The sequence below is a fragment of the Triturus cristatus genome, chromosome 6, assembly GCF_964204655.1.
Source record: "Triturus cristatus chromosome 6, aTriCri1.1, whole genome shotgun sequence".
Classification (NCBI taxonomy): Eukaryota; Metazoa; Chordata; class Amphibia; order Caudata; family Salamandridae; genus Triturus; species Triturus cristatus.
Genome location: NC_140589.1, coordinates 575,491,880 through 575,515,441, shown reverse-complemented (window position 1 = coordinate 575,515,441; position 23,562 = coordinate 575,491,880). Strand labels below are relative to the sequence as shown.

At 46.5% G+C, this 23,562-nt stretch overlaps 1 pseudogene; it reads right to left on the bottom strand.

Moving 5' to 3' along the window:
- Positions 1-945: 945 nt before the first annotated feature.
- Positions 946-3,455, bottom strand: LOC146817411 (28S ribosomal RNA; annotated as a pseudogene).
- Between the last annotated feature and the right edge of the window lie 20,107 nt (positions 3,456-23,562).

The window sequence follows — 23,562 nt, the reverse complement described above, 5'->3', positions numbered from 1 at the left end:
CCTGGCCCAGGCAGAGTTGAGGAAACCTTCCCAGACCGGTGGGATTCCATCCCGGGTGCTTTGCGACCTGGCAGCCCAGGATAGGGAGCCTGGTCTGAAACTTCCACCACTCGCCAGCCGGAGCTCTGATGCTGTGCATGTCCCCTCCCTCGCCCTGGGCACTATTTGACTTGGAGGGCCGGAGAAGGGAGCCCAGGGTCCTGATGGGCTTGCAGACCCGGGTCTTCTGGTTAAGTGGGCTTGCGAGTCCAGGCCTGCTGGTTACCTGGGGCTTTGGAACCCCATCCCATAAGCTTTGTAGCTTGGAAGCCCTTACAAAGGGGGACTCGGCCAGGTGTTTCCAACAAAGCAGCCCGTTGCCAATTAGCCATAAGTATGCCCGCAAGCCTTGTGCTGAGCCTGCTGAAGGGACCTCCTGGGTGGCGCAGGACATCGACAGTCCCTGCCTTTGAGACCGGGCCCAGGCATCTGCTGAGGGCTTCTCTGAGTTTTCCTGGGTTCATGTTTCAACTCGGCTCACCAGGGGGGCTGGCCTTCGTGCAGGGCTCATCTTCACCCTAGGCCCAAACTCTGTGGAGGAGCAAGAGAGTGCTCCCTGGTCTGCAGACACCCTATGACCAGATGGCCTGGCCTGACTCATCAACCAGATGGCCTGGGCTGACCAGAGCGACTCAGACCTCACTGCAGGTCTATGATAACAAGAGTGGCAGTGCATTCTGAGGCAACTACTCAGAAGGCTACTTGCCTCCTAGCAAATCCTGCAGGGAAGGAGGTATTTCACTCATGACCCTGTCCCTTAACTCGGAGGCCCAGAGTGGGAGGGGCAGTCCCCCTTGCCAGGTGGCAAGTGGCAGAGGTGACCTCCTGCATGCCCGATGCCCCCCTGTCCCTCGATGGTGATAAATGGATCGCTGGGGTTGGGAGCGCAAGCGCCCACGGACGGAGACAAAGCTTGGCCCAGAGGATGACTTCAATAGATTGCAGCAAGATAGCTGCTCTGCTACTTACAAAACCCTGACCCAAAATCAGGTAATGTATCAATGATTTAGCACCGGGTGCCCCACGAACCTGTGGTGCAAAAAGGCGATGGAGGCAGCTCTCTTCCGTTTGTGCTCCAGTCCCCAAGCGAGTAGTCCTATACACAGACCCAAAGGCCTGCTATTTTAGACCAACTGAGGCTCAACCGCACTGAGGTATCATTATGTTTTAGTGGGGATTCTGACTTAGAGATGTTCAGCCATAATCCCACAGATGAGAGCTTCGCCCCATTGTCTTCTCAGCCAAGCACATACACCAAATGTATGAGCCTGTGGTTCCTCTTGTACTAAGCAGGATTACTATTGCAACAACACATCAGTAGGGTAAAACTAACCTGTCTCACAATGGTCTAAACCCAGCTCATATTTCCTCTTAGTGGGTGAACAATCCATTGCTTGGTAAATTCTGCTTTACAATGATAGGAAGAGCCGACATCGACGGATCAAATAGCGATGTCGCTATAAACTCTTGGCTACCACAAAATGTCAGAAGGATTGTGAGGCCCTGGTTTCCTAGTCTGCATTTATACTGAAATCAAGATCATGCTGGCTTTTGTCCTGCTGCAGAAGACTTCTGACCAGGATACCGGTGGTATTGTTTGATAGGCGTACCATCCCAGTCAACTTTCTACCTGTCACTGTCCGTGGAGTGGGCTGTGCCTGGTGGACACCTGGCATTTGTAGCCAGAGGCAGGAGCCCCATGGGACATGCCATTTCACCTCACCGGAGGAGAGATAAAAGGGTTAGTGGTATATCACTGGCAGCCCGAGAGCCTCCCACTTATCCTTCATCTTCCATTTCGAACACAATGCCAGACTAGAGTCAAGTTCAACAGGGACTTCTTTTACCGCAGATTCTGCCAAGCCCATTCTCTTTGCTGAGTTTTTGCTAGTAGGTAGGGACAATAGAAATCTTGTTCATACATTCATGCACATCACTAATTAGAAGACAAAGCATTTGGCTACCTTAAGGGATTCATAGTTACTCCTACTGTTTGGCTGTGCTTCTTTGAATTTCATCCCTTTGACATTCCGAGCACTGAGCAGAAATGACATTGCATCAACACCCAACTCAGGCTTTTGTGAGGCTTTGTTTTAATTAAGCGGTCAGATTCTCCTGGTCTGCACCAGTTCTGAGTCAGCTGTTAGGAGCCAGCCGAGGCAAAAAGCCACCCCGTACCCTGGAGTGGGGCACGGAGAGAGGCAACCACCACACCTGGAGTGATTCTCAGGTAGGGCCGGGCTCGCATCCAGAATCACAGCTGCCCTGGAGGGTGGCATCTCGTACAGCCGAGGCATGCATCTAGCCCCACTTCACACCCCAGCCTGACCAACCCAGCACTTAGGGCCAATCCTTATTCCGAAGTTATGGATCTGACTTGCCGACTTCTCTTACCTAGATTTTTCCAATATTCCAGAGGCTGTTCACCTTGGACACCTGCAGCAGATATGGGTACTTCCCGGCAAAAGATTGACACTATCTCCCTCTGATTTTGAAGGATCAGTGAGAGCTCACAGGATGCTGCCAGAACCGTGACACTTTAAAAGGCTCAGGTCCCTCTCTCAGGGTAAACCCACTCCAGAGCTCCTTGCCCTTCACAAAGAAAAGAGAACTTACACAGGTCTCCCATTGGCTTCTTTGGGATTGTTTGCATTATCACACTGGAAGCCATGAGGGCACCTGTCTCTGCGACTCTGGAATTTAAACCTGACTCACTTTCAATCGCCCATTGTCTGTACTCTCCGAAAGGTGCTCACCCATGTCTTAGGAACGACTGATCGATGTGTAACTGCTGTTCACATGGAACTCTTTTCCACTTCAGCCTTCAAAGTTCTCATTTGAATATTGAGGAGTACTACCAAGATCTGCACTTGCAGCATCTCCACCTGAGCACTTGCCCCGGTCTTCCATGAGCATTGCAGCAGCCATTTTACCTATTGTGGCTTAGCCCAGCAAGCGATGGCCGGGTACGGGCCCGACGCTCCAGCGCCATCAATTTCAGGGCTAGTTGACTCCTCAGGTGAGTTTTTCTACACTGCTTAGCAGATTCCAAATACCATGACTGCTGCCCTGCTGTCTATATCAATCAACACCTTTCCTGAGTTCTGATGAGCATCTGCATTAGGTTCCTTAACCTGACATTCAGTTCATGCCGCAGAACCAGTCCTGCACTTCTGGCGCTTTGTGGTTTACTACTGGCCTACCACTGTCCTAGGGATGAGCCTTGATCAAAAGGACTTGGGCCTCTCTGAGCGACTCTAGGGAGTTGGTCTTCTGTATGTCACATTTCCCACACCCGTCTCCCAGTGGGGATTAAACTCTGGGCTCTTCACTCACCGTTACTAATCCTGGTTTCTTTTCCTCCTCTTAGTAATATGCTTAAAGTCAGCGAATGATACATTGAAGAACCAACATTGTATCATTTCATTTATCCCCATTTTTGTCCTTGCCCTCATCTATTCTATCGGCTCTTTGTTTTCTTGTGTGTTGTATGTACACATCGTGATGTTATGTTATATTATTTTATGTGATTATCCAGACTCCATTTTTGTGAAATGACATCAAAGTACCTATATCTTCACTAATTGTATTGTGATATAGCTTTTTAATAATTTTTTGTCTCAAATCGTGTTACATTGTTCCCTCACTTCATGTATGTCTATTGTCCATTGATGTAGAACCTCATGAATTCATGAGCTTTGACCCTTTTTTTAACAACTGTTTGTATTAATCAAATTGATCTTTTTATAATTAACAGTGGTACATTGAGTTTAGTGCTATTACTGTAATCTATGGCCTGTTATATTTTATGACTATTTAGTTGCCTAGGGATTTCTCATATTAACAAATAAAGTCAGCGGGTTGTCATGTCTGATCTGAGGTCATAGTTGGATGCCAAAACATGGAGGGAGATGGCTTGGGATGTGGTCATGGCAGAATACCCTTTACCAGATTGGTGACCGAAACCTGTGGGGGGCTAAAGTGGGAATCAGCACCCTTGGGCAGCCAGGGGGGCCCTCGCCCTCTTTGGCAACAGAAGTGGGCACCAGAGGCAGTGTACACAAGCAGCCATGGAACACCACAGATAGCCACACATGTCACACAGTCAGGCACCCTGGGACATTCCCTGTGGTGGAGCAGTTGCCTTCTGCATCCCACCAAGGTGGGAGGTAAAGGCCAGGCATGCCAGTGGCACACCTCTGCAGGGGTGGGATCCTGTGATGGGTAATCAGGGGTTCGACCTTGGGGGGGATGAAGGGAGAAGAGCTACCCTGTGATGGCCCCAGCTGTGCTCTGGTGAAGCCCAGGTGCAATTGACAGTCAACCAACCCTCAGACAGGCGTACCCCAGGGAGTAAACCGGGTCCATATGGTGCATTCGAAGTGTCAATTATCAATGTGTCCTGTATTCCTCCAGGCTTCTTTCTCCTACACACTCCCTCCCCAAAGCAGTTTGCACTGACTTCGAGGGGGGCACAGTCCTATTCCGAGATGAGCCCAACTCCTTCTTATCAGGCCACCCTGCTGCCGGAGTAGGGTCGCTGCCCAGTCACCTGAAACCATGGTTTGGGAAGGCCTCAGCAGCATGGCCTTTGGGGGTGGTGCCAGCCCAATGAGAAACTGTGATTCAGTTTCCCATCAGGGTCATGCTGGGTGAGCTTGGGTTCCATCTAGGGAGGGCTTTCCATTGTGCCACTCCAGACGGGAAGGGGCCCTTTGCACATGTATCTGTTGGATCTACCTAGGTGGGAGAGCCCTCCCAGGGCCTAGCGGCTGGCGAGGTCAGCTCCATCAGCCACAACATATGGGGAGAGGGCTTTTACTTCCTCTAGATACTCAGGTCTGATACTCTTCTTTGCACTCCGCCAGAGTCATTGCCAACCCCGTCGGGGCTGATCCAAGGTCTTCACTCAATCATCCAATCAGTAGTTGCGACGGGCAGTGTGTACAAATGGCAGTGACTTAACACAAATTAAGATTGTCACTTACTAGAAAATCTTCTTTCATGGGAAATATTTGCAATCCTCAATCCCTGTCATGAACAGGAACAGTGGGTTACCCGCACCTGTCACTTAGTTAAGAATGGCCAGGAAGTAATTTCTGGGTATGCAACTGGGATTCAACTTTCTGGGAAGGGCAGTGGAAGAGGCTCAAATCCTGTAATACAATACTGATTCACATATTGCCATTTTGTTGCAGGAGAAATGTACTATACATATCATTGTGCAGTATCAGTTTAAAGCCAGCAGTTGGAAGAACAAGAATACATACTGTCACAAGTCTTTATAAGCTTCTGAATGATTGTATACACCTTACATGCTATAGCCATTTCCTACCTAGAACAAGCAAAGTGCAGACCCCAACATATTAAACTGCCAATTACTGCACATAATCCACATGTAGAACATAGCTATGCTCATTTTCTTTCAGTCATTAATAAAATTCAGTGCCAGGTATATTTAAGAGGAATGTACCACCCATCATACCCCATGTAAAAATGAGTGATTCACATTTTCCTAACAGAAACTATTAGAATACTGTGGCAGACATGTTTATTAGCCGGTTGTTAGACCTGGCACCATTGGCGTAGGTCTCCCTTCCATTTTTGTCGTTTTTGTCTCCTTCATGGTTGCTGACGTTAGATGTTCTGGGCGCTGTGCCACTGCCATTCAGTGATATAGCACGAATGATCCTTATTATAAAATAACTGATGAACCTGTAGAACATGGTAGGGAAGTCGAATTTGGTATGCTTCCGCTCCAAATATTAAAGTGTATCTGGTAGTAGTGATTGTCTTTATATTCTGCGTGTGCAACTGCCACTTTTGGAAAGTAGGTATCTTTTTGTCTAAGTCTTTCTGTGTGTTTCACTGGTATGTGTATTGGTTGTCTGGTTTAGAGGGCCAGGGCAGGCTGGGGCTGACCTGGGTCGAACGGAGCAATCTGCCGTTGAAGTATGGGGAGGGGTGACCCCTTTGATCTCAGCAGGGCTGTGCCTGGCAAGGTGAATGATGGCTCGACCTCCCGCTGGGTGGCTGATGGTGGGCCCCCTCTCCCTGAAAGGGAGGATGCAGCCTCGGAAATAAAGTGACTCTGGTCGACACCAAACTGGTTCTGGCCGGGTCGAGTGATTTGTGACTTTCTCAAGAACAAAGACTTTGGGGGTATACAGATCTGAGCTGAAACCCCTTTGTGGTTTGTAACTTCGGGATGCGAAGACGAACCTCTGGCCGTGGAAACGAGAGGGAAAGGACTTTGAAACTTTCATCCATCCACTGAAGCAATTACCCAAGGGCCTGAATTGAGCTTGCCTCCTGCCGAAGTCTCAGGGACATTAGACTTCATTCATCAGCAGCCCGGATTCATATTGAGAGAAATCCTACTCGTAGGTGTGGCCTCTGTTGAGAAATCCCAGGCCTCTGGATCTATTGTGGGAATGCCGCTTTTGCTTGCCTATGGAAACTATTGCTATCGCCATTGTGGGCCGCTGCAGCTGAGGAGCTGTGCCGCTGAGTGCCCGCCTTTGCCTTGTCTACGGAAACTATTGCTATCGCCATTGTGGGCCGCTGCAGCTGAGAAGCTGTGCAGCTGAGTGCCCGCCTTTGCCTTGTCTACGGAAACTATTGCTATCGCCATTGAGGGCCGCTGCAGCTGAGGAGCTGTGCCACTGAGTGCCCGCATTTTCCTTATCTACGGAAACTATTGCTATCGCCATTGTGGGCCGCTGCAGTTGAGGAGCTGTGCCGCTGAGTGTGCGGATTTGCCTTGTCTACGGAAATTATTGCTATCGCCATTGTGGGCTGCTGCAGCTGAGGAGCTGTGCCCCTGAGTGCCCGCATAGGCCTTGCTACGAGACCTATTGTTGACGCCATTGTGGGTTACAGCGGGCGAGGAGCTGTGCCGCTGAGTGCCTACCTTGGCCTTGCTACGGAAAACCTTGTTGTCGCTATTGTGGGCCGGTGCCGCTGAGAAGCTGTGCCGCTGGGTGCCCGCATTTGCCCTACTACGAGAATCAGTACCACCGCCACTGTGGGCCGCTTCAGCCGAGGAGCTGTGTCGCTGCAGGCCCGCATTGGCTTTGCTACGAGAGTCCTTACTATCACTGTTTTGGGCCGCTGCCATTGAGAAGTTGTGCCGCTGAGTGCCCATCCCTACTTTGCCACAAGAATCATCGCTATCGCTATCGTGGGCCTCTGCAGCTGAAGAGCTGCGCCACTGAGTGCCCACGCTAGCCCCACATCGGGGGCCTTGTCAACTTCCGCGTGCGCCGCTGGGTGCCGCTTTACCCGTCCCAGGATTATCGTGAGTGCACGCTGCTGATCGTCACCGCCACCCAGGAACTGTGGCCGCTGGGGGTCCGCCTGCCATCCCGCACCTTTCCTGAGGAGCTGTGCCCCGTGCCCCTTTATATCTTAAGTACCTTGTACATTGTGCATCACCGGGTCGCAGAGATCCCGGCCCGAACCAAGTTCGTTCCACCCAGTCGCACAAGTGCTTTCCTCGCTCTTGAGACTAATCTGTAATTACGTGCATTGTGGTTCTTTGAGCATTTCTCAGTTTCGTGGTTAAACTATATAAAGATAACTATTTTTAATAACTGCTTGTGGTGTCTATTTTGTAACGTCTTTCCTGCTTTATTGTGTATGGTCCAAAATGCTTCACACACTGCCTCTGAGATAGGCCTGTCTGCTCGTGCTACGTTACCACAGCGTTGAACAGGGGTTATCAAAGGGTGTAGCCCCCTTACTCTGACTTAGGAAGAAGGGTCACTATTCAACATCGGTGCCAGCCACTGTCGACTAGAGACCCCCATTTCTAACACTGGATAAACCCCATAATCCCAGGGCATAAAATAGCTATCACCATTTTCTTACAGTAATCATGCTAGTACAGTGGCAGGAATATGAACCAGCCATTTAACACCTGTCACAACACCCTCATGAATAAATAACCCATATCCACAATTCTTACCTGGAACAAGTCTAATCCAAATATATTAAAAGCCACTTCACACACATAACTCCCATGCAGAACGCAAGTAAACCATACTCTCTTCCGCAATTGCTAAAATAAAGTGGCTGGTATATGTATCAGCCATTTAACAAGCCCCATTCTCCATGTAATAAAAAGCTATTTATATTTTTCTTACAGGAGCCAAAGGAATGCCCTGGACATTGTTTTCAACAGCCCTTTAATGCCCACAACCCAAAGCAAAAATAGCTAATGTTATTTACTTAAAGGAATCATGGCATCACAGTGGCAGGTAGATATACCAGCCATTTAAAACCCATTATCACCCCTGTAGAAAACTACGATCACTATTACCTACCTCGAACAAGCCTAATTCAGTCCCTGTTATTTGTAACCATCAGTAAGCACCCATAATCTCAGTACAGAACACAGCCATGTCCATTTTCCTTCAGCAATTACCAAATAAGAGTACCAAATATTTGTAACAGCCATTAAACCCCTCTCATCCCCCATGTAAAAATATATGCCCATTGTCTCAAATGAATCACTAAAATACTGTGGCACGTAAATGCAGAGCCACTGTAATTATGATATTTCGAGGTTATTGCCTTGTCAGCAAAATATGTATTTGCTGCATTTGCTGCATAATCCACCATTGGCTGAATGTTCTGCTGTTTTTAACAAAAACAAATGTGTTTCTGTCTCAAAAGGATCAAAAGTTATTAAAATGCAGAAGGCCTTTTGCAAAAGATGGGCAACATTCTGTTTCTTATTGCTGTAGTTCGGTGTCATACTGGCAATCATGTGGTAAATCCTTTGCCCAGATAGTGTTGACATGTAAAAATGACAAAATATTGAGGAAATCATATCACAAAATGATATTGCTAGTTTACCTTTTCTTAAAGCATGATTTAGTCTAAGCTGTCGCATAATGTATCCCCCACTGCAGAATACCAGTGGTTCTTGGCATATGTAACAGCCTTTAAACATGTATTACCATTTTCTTACAGAAATCATGAAAATACAATTGCAGAGCTATTTTAAAGCCATTTAACAGACATCATACCTCATGTAGAAAATCACTATCCCTATTTCCTAAAAGGAATAAGCTTCATACAATCCCCAATTATATTCAGTGATAATTGAATATCCATAATCACCCATGTGATAAATAGGTATGCCCATTTCCTTACTATGAATCACTAAAGTACAGTGGCAGATATGTGCAACTGTCATTTAACATGTGTGATTCCCCCATATGGAAAATTACAATGCCCACTATCTCAAGTGGATAACACATCATGCCCGAGATATGGATCAAACATTTACTCTACATAATCCACCCTGTAAACCTTATCTATTCCCATTTTCCTAACAGGTACCCATTGGAACATAGGGGAAAATATATTTGATAGCCCTTTAACTCCCTTAATTTGCAATTAACAAAACCCTAATCACCACACTACAGTGGCAGGAAAGTGTAAAATCCATATAACACCAATCCTCACATAAGTAGAAAATCCCTATCCTTACTTCGTACCTGAAACAATCCTAATATAGTTCCAAATATATTCAATGGACATGTAATCGCTAAAATCTCCCATGCAGAATACAGCTATGCCCATTTACCTTCAACATTACTAAATAACAGTACCAGGTTACCTACCAGCCTTTTAATTCCCATCACCCCCTTGTAAAAAATATGTATGCCCATTTTCTCAACAAATGTCACTACACTACAATTTCAGGGGCAAGTAACATCCTTCATGTAGAAAACGTTATGGCCATTACCATTTCCTTACAGTAGTCATGAAAATACAGAGGCAGGTATATGTAAAAGCCATTTAACTCCCATCAAGCCCAATGTAGAAAATCCATATTCCTATTTCCTACCTTGAACAATCCTAATAATCCCCTATTCAGAATACAGCTATGCCCATTTACTTTCAACATTTATTAAATAACTGTACCGGGTATATTAACCCAGCCATTCAACCCCATCAACCCCAAGTTAAAAGTATATAAGCCCATTTTCTCAACATACGTCACTACACTACAGTGGGAGGTACATGTTATCGCCATTTAACACACATCATCCCGTATGTAGTACTCATTGTGGCCATTATCCCAAGAAGGATACTTAAAATACTGTGCCCAGAATATGTAGCAGCCTTTTCCCCCAAAATCCCCCATGAAAATTGTATTCATTCCCATTTCCCTAGCAGGACCAATATAATGTAGGGGAAAAAGTATTTAACAGCTGTTGAAAGTCCATCATTCCCTGTAAGTAAAATAGCTATTACCATTTTCCTACAGAATTCATGAAAATACAGTGGCAAGTATATGTAAAAGCGATGTAATGCCCATCATCCCCAATGTAGAATCTCTATAACTATTTCCTACCTTGAACAATCCTAATACATTTCCAAATATATTCAATGGTCATGTAACACCCATAACCCCCATGCAGAACACAGCTATGTCAAGTACCTTCAAAGTTTGCTAAATAAGGTACCAGGTACATGTACTAGCCATTTAACACCGTTCATCTCCATATAGAAATCATTATGGTCATTATCCCAACAAGACTACATAAAATACTTTGCCCAGGATATTTATTAGCCTTTTACTCCTGATAATCCTCCAAGTAAACATTATCCATTGCCATTTTCCTAACAGGAACAATATAATATAAGGTAAAATGTGTTCCACAGCTGTTTAAAGCCCATAATCCTGTGTGAATAAAGTAGTTATTACCATTTCCTCACTGTAATCATGACAATACAGTGGTAGGTATATATAAAAACGATTTAACATCCATCATCCCTTATGTAGAAAACCCCTATTCCCATTTCCTACCTGGAACAATTCTGATACAGTCCCAAATATATTCAATGACCATGTAACACCCATAGTCCTCCATGCAAAACACAGCTATGCCCATTTTCATTCAACATTTACTAATTAATAGTACCAGGTATATGTAATAGCCATTTATTGCCCATAATCCCCGATGGAACGCATCCCTATCCCCATTTCCAATCTAATACAATCCTACTATATTCCTAAATAGATTCAATGGCAATGGAATACCCATACTCTCCCATGCAGAACAAATGTATGCTCATGTTCCTTCAACCTTTACTAACTAGCAGTACCAGGCATGTGTAATAGCCATTAAACCCTCCTCATTCCCATATAAAAGTAAAAGGCAGTGCTAAATGCATGTTATTTCAATACTTCATCCAATAATCTCTTGTGTAATGTATATTGTGTGTCCAGTACCACTATAAATAACTTGATTGCTGATGTACGTGGCAATGTAACAGTTCAATCAGTATATGACTGTCAGACATCTACATGATAGCGCTGAATAAAACCTAAAGCATTATACTGATAGGTAAACAATAACAAATGCCGAAGAGAGTTAACTTTCACTTTCTAAGCATTAAACTACAGTGTCACTGGTGGACACTCAGGAGAATACATCCCATTAACCCCAGTGATCCTTTTAGTACATTGCTAATAAGAATATATGCATGTTGATCTATCTATATATCGGAGATTTTTCATGAATAGCTACTTGGCTAACACACTGTAGAATATAATTTGGCTGTGAACTGTGCTTGAAAATACTCCAGGAGTCCTGAGATAATAAGAACTGAAATCTTGGACTTATGAACTTAAAGTAACCCTCCTCCCCATTTGTCAATGAATATAAAGAGAACTCTCTCAAGAGTTCTCAATATAGAGAGAAGCCCTCTATGGGCAAATTTTAAAAATCAGAGGCTGGATTTGGGGTAATCGTTTTGCTTCCATAAAAAACACATTGCACAGTGCATGTCTACTGATGTATTACTAAGCCTCACATTGGTATATGTCAAAAATAGCAGCAAGCTTTTTCTTAAAAAAACATTATATATCAGTATACCAGTGAACAGGTTTACAAAGAGTTTGTGTCAGATTTGCATTCCTTGTTGAGGGCAGACCCATTGCAAAGTCTGCTGGTGGTATTTAAAATCAGAGCTAACAACAATTTTCATTGCATTGTAACCCAAAGTAAAGCAAGGCAACTCAATACACTGTCTTTCGTTACTTCACAAAGGATGGTGAATGGGCATTCCTATACATCCACCCATGATTTTGAAGCAAAACCCTATCTATAAAGAATTGTAAACAGGTATTGACACCACAATTGTGCGACTCCTTGAGGTAGTTGTAACAAGAAGATAATATTGTATTCCTCCTCTTTTCTTCCTCTTTGCATATATCCTGCATTCTGCAGCTCACATTCAAAGAGGAAAATGTCTCAAAGCATAGTTTTTATGCAGAAAGGGACTCCCTCCTGTGCAAAAACAATGCTGACCACAATGCAAACACCCTTGCACTATGTCACTAGGGTGAATGCATTGACAAATAGCTGCTGATAGTGCACCAGCCAATGGAGAGAGCAAAACTGCACCAGTTCTTTGTAGATATGGCACAGTTCTGCTCTCTCCAGTCCACGCAGTGTTGTAACTTTGCATCCCTGCGTTGCATCATCTCTTTGTAAATCTGGGACCCAGGTTATTTTTATGTGGGCTAACATAAACTATTATTTTTGTACATGCTTTCTGAATGTGTAAAAAAATATTATCTTTAATAGCCACCTAAAGCGTAGGTGTAGATGAAGGCTTTCAATTGCTAAACAGTGAAGCGTGGAAATGCTGCCCTACTTTAAATAATTACAGTGCACCATTATGAAGCTAGGCTCTTTTAATTATGGAAGGAGTTTTAAATGAGAATGCTAATTGGAAAATTAAAAGACATTAACTAAATTGTGCATGGAATCTAAGTATGTGTAATAGATATTCAGTGCAGCTAAGTAAGATGAAAGGCCTGATGTTGTTTTGATGGCTCATTTCTTAACATGAAGCAAAATCACCTTCCTCATGTCTCCATACTTTAGGGCATATTTATCAAGGATTTTTCCTCACCCTTGTGCCATGTAAGGGGACGCAGGGTGACGCAAAACTCATATTGGGATTTACCAAGCCATGCAAGGCCACCCTGCATGGCTCTGTCTGAATTGGTAAATCTGGAGTAATAAAAAGCAGCCAAAGGTGCTGCCTTGTCTTACTCTGCCCCAGGGAGGCATTTGGAGCATAAGTGTTCTCATGAATCCACCCATGGATTCTGAATCATTCCCAGATTTACCAATACTAGTAGATCTGGGACTGCATCAGACTGCTATGCCTTTCCAAGGGAGGCGTAACTAGGAGAAATATTTTTATTTCTTGTTTTTTCCTCTTTCTCTGTGTCTACATTTGCCGCATTCTGCAGCATTAATAGAAGGAAGAAAAATTCTAAGAGGATTATTTTTGTGCAGGTAGGTGTACCTTCCTGCACAAAAACATGCCTGCCTGTATTAAATGCACCCTTTCACCATGGTGGAAGGGTGGCTGCACTAACGCTAGGCATCAGTTTGTGTGCCAGCACAGTTAGAGAGCAGAAATGTGCACTTTTTTTTATAACTATGGTGCATTTCTGCCCTCTCCCTTTCACATAGCCCAGCAAGTTGTCTTGCTGCATTGCACTGCATGATATAAGGATAAAAATAGCCCATACAATCTGCCAAATTTTCCCTTGAGGTTCATATGTGTTAAAAAAACACATAATAAATCTTTTCTGTTTCCTCCTTTTTGCCCACTACTTACCTTTATATAACCACTGAGCTTCTATTGCTTAATATTCATCCATACATTTTATTCTTATTGTTTTGTAAAGCTCTGTGATGCTATGAAAATTCAAAATGGATTTGGCAACTTTCACATTTAAGTGTAAGCATGGGATCAACTCTGGCTGTTTGGATGAAGTTTGATCCTCAGAAAGCATTCAGTGATATATTTCCTTAAATTCCTTTGAACATCGAAACATCTAAGTGGGGGCTGAAAAATAAGGTGTTTCACTGAAATGAGTGATATTAGGGGCCCTATTACACATAGGGTACACTTTGCCTGTTTGGCCACAGCGCACCTTAAAACAGGTGCCCTGGGCACAGACAGGGAAAGTCCGGCTTATTACCTTGAATGCGCTGCCCCCGAGCAGCCGTGAAGTTGTGCTTCCCTGGGGACAGTGCAATCAAGTGAAAAACAAGACAGCTTTGAAGCAGCCACTCCATGTTTCAATGTGCAAGCGGCAAATCGCCTGTACTTCTAAGAGGGCAGAGAGATGCTCTTGCAGGAAGGTACAGTGAGTGATTGCACCTGCCTGCAAGGGGCTGACTAGGGGGGTCAATAGGACCACCAATCACCCTCAAGAGGGCTGCCATGAAGATTCTTCTTAAAGAATACTGAAGTTATACCTCCAAGCAAGGCACATACATCATGTCATGTCATATAACTATGATATAGTAATCCTGAATCCGAATTATGGGATAGTAAGCACTTTATGCTTGGTTAAAATGTAACCTTCCTCACTGTTCCTCAAAGGTCGATCCTCGAACAAGTCCCCCCTGTGACAGTTCTCCTGTCCATCTTGCTCGCAGTCCGCTACACTCTGCTGCCTGTCTACCTGCTGCCCTCTGTTTGTGCCCCCTCTGCTCATTTCTTGCCCTGTTTTGCTTTTTTCTGCTCTTTTTTCTGCCCTCTGTTTTGCCTTTTCTGATCGTTTTTCTGCCATCTGCTTTGCCTTTCTGCTCATTTTTCTGCCCTCTGTTTTGCACTCTTCTGCTGTTTTGCGTTTCTGCTCATTTTTCTGCCCTGTTTTGCCTTTTTCTGCTTGTTTTACTGCCCTCCGCTTTGCCTTCTGTTTTGCCCTCCGCTGCTCTGTTTTGTCCTTCTGCTTGTTTTTCTGCCCGTTATTTTGACTTTACTGCTCATTTTTCTGCCCTCTGTTTTGCCTTTTCTGCTCATTTTTCTGCCTTCTGTTTCGACTTTTCTACTAGTTTTTCTGCCCTCTGCTGCTCTGTTTTTCCTTTTCTGCTAATTTTTTTGCCCTCTGTTTTGCCTTTCCTGTTTGCTCATTTCCTGCTCATTTCTTTCCACTGTTTCCTCAACACCTGGCTTTTTGATTGAGACACCGCACCCCAGCGCCTAGACACCCCCAGGGGACAGTGCTGCGCTTTACAAATACTTATTGATTTATTAAGCAGTATGATTAATTATTATTGGTTTTTAGTCTTCGCTTTTACTACATCATTGCCCCTTGTTTCCTCCATTGATATAGGGCAGCTGAGTATGAATAGCCTCTTGCTGTATACTCCGCCTTGTCCTGAGTGTTGAACTTCATCAGGCACTAAGTTCCACTCTTGTCTGCTGTTGTCCAGAGCCCATATTGATACTGTGCAGCTCCGTTTTAATGAGAGTCAGACTCTAAGACTACAATACATAAGCTGGGATAGACTATAAAAATATCATATTCATATGAATACCACGTTAGACAAATGAAAAGTACGTATCTGAAAGGGACAGTTAGTTATATATTTCTTACCTTAGAATTTCCCCCAGGTGTCAGACTGGATTTTCTCAAGCAGTACCCCTGTGCATTGGTAGTTGGAGTTGGTCGACTCCACGTCCGTCGTCGGCTTCCTGGTCACCAGGATAACATTGGGTTGCCTACTTAGATGCCACCCTGTGTGCTGACATCAGTTCTTTCTTTTTCATTGCCAGCCTAGCGCAGATCCGGAAAACGCTACCCCTTTGCCTCTTTTTAGCTAAACTTTTTGTAACTTTTGTCGACATCTTTTTCGAGTCCTTCGACTCCTGGTGCACGAGGGATGACCCTTCACTGAAACGTCTTCAAAAGCCCTGCGGCGCCTGTCACAAGATGATGTCTATGACAGACCCGCACCCCATGTGCCTGTGGTGTCAGGAGCGCAACCACGACCCGTAGTCATGCTCTGACTGAAGGGCCATGGCACTGAAAACTTTGCGGGAGAAGTACCGCAAGTTGCTGGAGGCCTGGCAGTCGCCTCCATGTCGTTCCAGGTCTCGTTCAAGAGGAAGGTCTCGAGGCAATTCGCGGAGTCCCACTGCTCGCCGTACTCCAAGTCATCGAGGTCTTTGGGTAAGTCCAAACACAAGAAGAAGGTGAAGAAGCACAAGCGCTCTTCACCTTCTGCCCGTTGGTCAGCTGACGTGACACCGGATTCTGAGTATGGTCATTCCAAGGCTCTGTCTCCGGTGCCTTATTCAGGGATGTTTCCATACCTCCACCCATTTCTAGGACCCAGAGCATCCCCTGCCCAGCTTCGACAGTTTTACTAGGCCTTACACCTCATATTTGGGCAGATCGACTGCGCTGCTGTGCCTTTGGGCACTACGGGGTCGTTCAGAGGTCCTGGGCCTTCGATGTTGGCGGTTACAGCCCTGGTGCTGGGGGAGCCCGCGGATACAAGCCTGGATCCGGATTGACGCCCGTCGATCTCACTTGACCTTCCCCGGTGCCAATCCCCGACGAAAATTACCCCGGTGCCAGTCATGTTCTCGACCAACTCCATCCCCATCCTCATCCCTGAGTTGGGTCCGGAGCCAGGCCAACGTTGGAACTGATGCCGGGGGTACTTTTGTTCCCCTCTTCATCCCTGGTGTTCCCTATTGACCAGAGGGTGGTGATGAGGACTGGCAGGGGTCACTGGACCCTTTAGCTGACCATCTGGAAGAACCGGACTGGTGTGAGGACCTGGGTGATGTTAGTGTTCTGGACACTTCTCCAGACACTGGCTTGCTTTCTCCCCCTACCCTGGCTACAGAGGAGGGAGCGTACTGGTGGTGAGAAGGGCATCCAAAGTCTTGGGTCTTGAGCTCCCTTCAGTGGCAGTAAGGACTAACCTCCTGACGGAGGTGCTTCAACCTGTGGCGCCCACTTCTGAACCCCTATAGCCATTTAACGATGGCCGCACTAACCTCCTCCTGGGTACCTGGTCCAAGCCCAGAATAGGTGCTTCTGTTGAGAGGACGATTGCCCGCCGCCACAGCCCGACCCGGGATACCCAGTGTTACTGACCCAACACCCTTCCCCTGAGAGCTTGGTGGTCCAAGCCTCTTCTTCAAAGGGTACATTCCCTTCTTCTCCTCCAGATAGTGAAGCCAAGCAGCAGGACCATCTTGGGAAGCGTATGTTCTCTTCCTCCAGCTTGGCACTGCTGTCTGTAAATACCGGGTGCCCCTTGAGCTGATACTCCAATACCATCTGGGATACGTTGCTGGTACTGCCTCAGTGCCCGGAGGAGGCACACGCCGTTCTCTCCCAGGCAGTGATGGATGGAAGAGACGCCGCTAAATTCCCGATCAGATGTGGACTGGATACTACCGGCTCACTGGGCAGAATGATTGTCACGTCGGTAGCCATTAGGCGCTACATCTGCCAGAGGACATCTGGCTTTTCGAGGGCTGTCCAATAAACCTGGATGGACATGCCCTTTGATGGCCGTTTTCTTTTTGGCGACAAAGCAGACTCGGCACTGAAGCACTTTAAAGATTCTCGGGCTATGGACAGATCTTTGGGCCACACCCTGCCTTCTAACCAACTCCAGTCTGCTTTTCGTCCCTTTCGTGGCTACAGAAGGGGCACCCAACCACGTACAGCTCAGTCTATCCACGGGCTCTCGCAAGCTGCCCAGCCTCTGGGTGGCCTCTGACGTGGGACCCAGCAACCTTTCCGGTCTGGGAACCAACCGGCTGGCCAGTTCACCCTTTCCCTCCCTGCAGCACTGTCCAAACCTTCCTAGTCCAACGTTTCAGGTCCATCATCAGCAAGTGAGAGGCAGGATTCACGCCCACTGACAAACAATCACGTCGGACAGGTGGGTATTGCAAATAGTCCGAAGGAGCTACTACCTCTCCTTCAAAACTAAACCTTCCTTAATGCCACCGTCTTTCAATCACATGTAAGAGGATTATTTGGCATTCCTCCATCAGGAAGTTTCAGCTCTCTTGGCCAAGGGAACTATAGAGAAGGTCCCTGCACCAGAAGTAGGTTGTGGTTGCTATTCCAGCTATTTTCCGGTGCCCAAGAAGGACAAAGGCCTGCGTCCTATTCTAGACCTTGGGCCCTCAATGGCTCCCTCTGTAAAGAAAAGTTCAAAATGCTCACGTTGTCTCCGGTCCTGTCTGCCCTTGACCCCGGAGACTGGATGGTGGCATTAGACTTGCAGCATGACTATTTCCATATTCCAGTCTTGCCAGGTAACAGATGCTATCTACAGCTCATGGTGGGCCACGAGCACATTCAGTTCACCGTGCTCCCCTTTGGCCTTACTGGTGCCCCTCGGGTGTTCACGAAAGTGATGGTGGTGGTCGCAGCTCATCTGCGCAGATCAGGGATTCCAGTCTTCCCCTATTTTAACGACTGGCTGTTGAAAGCGAGTTCACCCCAGGCTGTCGTCTCCCACCTCCAGACTCCGGCAGACCTCTTTCACTCACTGGGGTTCACTTTAAAGGTGCTGAAGTCACACCTGACTCCCTCTCAGATGTTCACTTTCATTGGAGCTGTTCTAAGCACAGTGCAGTTTCGTGCCTATCATCCTGAGCAGCGAGTGCGGGATATTCGGGCTATGATACTGATGTTTCAACCTCTAACCCGAATTTGGTAAGAATGACTCCGAGGCTGCTGGGCCTCATGGCCTCCTACATCCTGCTAGTGGATCATGCCAGATCACATATGCGGGATCTGCAGTGGGAACTGAAGTTCCAGTGGGCGCAGCATCAGGGGAATCTTTCTGACTACATTAAGAGCTCAGAGGGAACTGCACTACAACTGCAGTTGTGGCTAACAAACCAAGGTTGAGTCAGAGGCAGATCCATCTCCCCTCTCCGATCAGAATTAACAGTGATGGCAGATGCGTCACTCCTGGGATGTGGCGGCCATCTGGGAGAGGCAGTGATCAGAGGCCTCTGGTCTCTTGTGGCAGTTGGGCTCTAATCAACCTGCTGAAGCTCTGGGCGATCCTACTGGCACTGAAGGCATTCCTTCCCTTTCTCAAAGGGAAGGTAGTACAGGTGTTCACAGACAACACCACCGCCATGTGGTACTGCACAAATAGGGCGGGGTAGGGTCCTGGACCCTTTGTCGGGATGCTCTTCGCCTCTGGACATGGCTGGAACATCAAGGCATTTCCCTGGTGGTTCAACACCTGGCTGGTTTTCTGAATGCCAGGACGGATGAATCATTGGTGCTTAGTCGATCACAAATGGCATCTTCATTTGGAGGTGGTGCAAGGTCTCTTTCAGTGGTGGGAAGAGCCTTGGTTAGATCTGTTCACCACAGAAGAGAACACACAATATTAGCAGTTTTGCGCACTGGAGTTTCCAAGGTGGCACTCGCTTGGCGAGGCTTTTCGTCACAAGTGGAACTGCTGCCTCCTGTACGCCTTTACGCCTGTACCACTTCTGCTCCGAGTGCTCAAGAAGATTAAGCGAGACCAGGCCCAAGTTATTCTTGTGGCTACAGACTGGGCATGAAGAGTCTGGTACCCCGAGCTCCTGAGCATGTCCATCGACCCTCTGATCAGACTGCCCCTTTAGGAGGATCTTCTATTGCAGCAGCAGGGAACGGTTCTTCACCCAAACCTATCCAGTCTCCACTTCCGTGCGTGGAGATTGAGTGGTGACAGTTGACAGCTTTTGGCCTTCCGCCCGAAGTATTTAATGTCATCTTGCAGCCAGGTGTCCCTCCACTGAATCAGTATACGCCTGTAGATGGAATACGTTTGCGGCATGGTGCACAGCAAAAACTGTGGATTCCCTTTCTGCCCCTCTTTCAGAATTTCTCTTACATAAAACTTTATTTGGCCCAGCAGGACTCTGCTCTGGGCACTCTCAAAGGCTATCTTGCTGCTATCTCTGCTTTTCTTCGGCTACCAGATCAGCCATCCTTATTCAAGTCTCCTTTGTAAATAGATTCTTTAAGGGCATTGCTCATCTATTTCCTCCATCTCCTTTAATAATTCCCCAGTGGGACTTAAATCTTGTTCTTACATTCCTTATGTGTGCTCCCTCTGAGACTCTTCATAACTGCCCTCTCAGACTCCTTACTCTAAAGACTGCCTTCTTTGTTGCCATTACCATTACCTCTGCTCGCAGAGTAAGTGAGCTTCAAACTCTGTCTTCAAAGCCCCCTTTCTTCTCTGTGCATCTGTTCAAAGTGGTGCTTAGGACAAGGCCTATGTTTCTACCTAACATAGTTTCCCCAATTCATATAGATCAATCCATTACATTACCTGTATTTTCCCACCTCAGCACCCTTCCAGGGGGGAGGAGAGACTCCACCGTCTGGACCCTAAACGTGCGCTGTCATTCTAGCTTGATTGCACCAAAGATTTCAGGGAGGATAATCAGCTATTTGTTGAATATGTGGGTGCCAAGAAAGGCAGGTCTGTTAAAAAACATACCTTCCTGCGATGGTTTGCCCTTTGCATAAAAATCTGGTATGCTCTAGCTAAGAAAGATCCTCCTGTGGGGCTGAGCGCTCACTCCACTAGGGCTGCAGCAAGAACCACTGCATTAGTACGTAAAGTCCCCGTCCTTGATATCTGTCAGGTGCGGACGTGGGAATCTATGCACACGTTACCCAGACATTACTGCCTGGCAGGCGCACAATGCCGATTGGGCTCAAAGGGCTTCAGCCCCCGTCGTCGTGTGTGGCAGCCAGGGCAGAGACAGCTTCCCGAGCACACACACAGCCGCACCCGAGTGCTTCACAGGTCTTTAAAAGACCATTTACTTGGTAATGAGGCTATGTTGTTTTTCACCCCTTCTTAGAGGCCCCTCATCTCCAATTTTTTCTAGGCCCCCCCGAAATTTGCGTCTAGTTGCGCCTCTGCTGCCTGGACAGCCAAGTCCGGAGGGATGACTACTTTGCCTATTCGTTTCTCCAGGATTTTCTGGTGTGAACTTGGTTTGCAGTCCCTCCTTTGGGAATGGTATTGCTGGGGTATCTATTCTAAGGTAAGGAGTCTTATAACAAACTGTCTCTTTCAGATGAACAAGTTACTTACCTTCGGTAACTATGTATCTGTAAGAGAAATATGTTATTTATAGATTTCTTACCGCCCCACACATCCTCGCCGCTGTGTGAACTGATTTCTAGGGATAGGGACCCCTTACAGGGCCCTAGTTGTGGCGCACCAGTGGTCAGTGTCTTAAAAGGCTCTGCACTTCTGGCATGGAAAGTCATGTCAGAACAGACGTCAACCCGCAGGGGCTAAGTCCAAGTAGGCACTGCGACGTCATCCCAGCGAACACGATGCTGATGACGGACAAAGATACTGTTTGAGAAAAAATCTCCGGATCCAGTCTGATGCCTGGGGGAAATTCTAAGGTAAGGAACCTATAACTAACATATGTCTCTTACAGATACATCAGTACCGAGGGTAAGTAACTTGTTCTTCTTTCTATAAGGACAAAAACCAACATGGGATCTTGCATGATTATCTTTTTAGGTTAGCTTGAACTTTCGGTTGCTGATTATCAGTAATCCATAGATCAATACAACTGAACCAGATCATTCTTTATAGAAGGGAAACCTGCTTTAAATATTCCCATGGCCCAAACTGAATTGCGCAGGTAGACACAACCTCTGGTTGTTAAAGATTTCACCATGACAGGGATCTCTGCCAAACTAGTGGATTAAACGGTGAACTTGCAGACAAAAGGGTAATTGAGAAATTGGTGGAACAGGGACATCCGCCAAAAAGTGGTTTTCGGTATATATTCCAAAGAGTGTGGAAGAGACATCTGACAATTTTGAGGCTGACACACCCACCTCCCCCCCTGTCAAATGCTAGTAAAGAAGAAGGATTGCACACGAAGGTGAAAACTTTGGGCCATTTTCATTCACACTTGCAGGAAAACATGCTTTCAAACCCCCACTGCATTCTGCTTCATGTATCGTAATTGGACAATGCCTTTGGTCAGCTTTAAGGACACATTTTTGCATTTCTTTGACAGTCCTTCAGTGGAAGCACTCAAAATGGATCAGACAAAGGATCTACCTCGCTTACGATCAGTGATTTACCATATCTTCTCTCTCTGTATCTAAGCGCACTGAAGTTGCAGTCAGGCGACAAGAGGCATGTTAGAAAACAAATACATGCATCAGTAAATACAAAGGGGCCCATTAGGATGGCGGGCAGATCGCCACTGCCTGTATGGAGGTGGCGATCCGCCCGCCTTTCTCCACCGCCCGCCTAACATTTCCCACCCGCCATATTACGATGGTGGTGAGGACCCAGGCGGGAAGATCTGCCGGTAGGCAATCCGCCCAATTACCTAGCGGGCAGAAAAGGACAGCAATATGGTGGCGGTGCCTTGCAGGCCCCACCATCCAAATTAGGTAGATGGCGGTGAATTGCCTTTCCATGGCGGAGACTCCGCTATGGAAAGGCATGCAGTCTTTTCTTTGGGGGCCTGTTGTGGGCCCCCAGGGGGTTGGGGGGGTGGGTGGCTGCACTTGGGGGTTACCCATGGTACCTCCCGATATTTGCATGCACAAGGTGGCAGGCACCGTGCGGTGCCTGTCACGTTGTGCATGCAAATGCACCACATGCAGTTTTTACATTGCTGCGGGTGCTGCTTGCAGCACCGCCCGCCACAATGTAAAACAAGGATGAGGCGCCCGCCACTGTGGCGGGCGCATTGTAATCGGCACAGCGGGACCGCCGCGCCCCTGGCGGTTGGCCCCGCATCCCCTTACAGTGGCGGGCAGACTTTGTCCGTCGTAATGGTGCCCATAATCAGTCTGCCGTAAATATTTATCCGCAAAAAACATTTCTATCACTTTATTATGATTTAATTCAGCCATATTCATTCCCCACCCATTGACGGTGCAGATTAACTTACTATTTTATTTCTAGCCTTCGTATATAAGTAGATCATGTGCTCTATAGGTGCTCCCCATCAAACTTTTTACTCGGACCGAGCCTCTACTGGATGCATCGGCATATTCCCTTGATCTGGTGTCCCATCTGCCAGAGGGCTGTCAGATCACAGTTACCCTATTTATGGTGGGACAAATATCACCTGGTTTCCCTACAGGGGACTAGGTTATGAAAAAGCATAATGGCATAATGCTTTGGGAGCTCGATTTTAGAAACCAAAACTATTTGCTGAGCGTAGGCATCAATCATGGTTCAGTGTTTTCATGGAAGCGGCTGCAGTAGTGGCTCTAATTAAAGTACAGAGACCCCCATCAGCCAATGAGCATATTAATCTATGTATTTACTGATTGTGGTTTTTTTTGTTATCAGTAAAACATATTCCTGCCTCTGTCACTCTGCCTACTCTATTTTCTTTCCTCGGACAGATTTAATTAAGCAAATCACTTCACGTATCCCCACCGAGCATGCAAAGTTTCCTGCTGAACTTTCGCTGATATGCTGTTATGTATATTTGATGACAAAAGTTCACTTCCTGTTTAATGGAAGGGGTTGCCTTGGGACTGTATGTTGTTTTACTGTACAAGGCGAAAAAACCTTCCTTGTAGAGTGGCTTTTTTTTTTAAATATAAAAAAGCAAACTAAATATATACAAAGACGTGCGTCTGAAGTGAGATGGAAATAGGACAAGGCGCAGAGA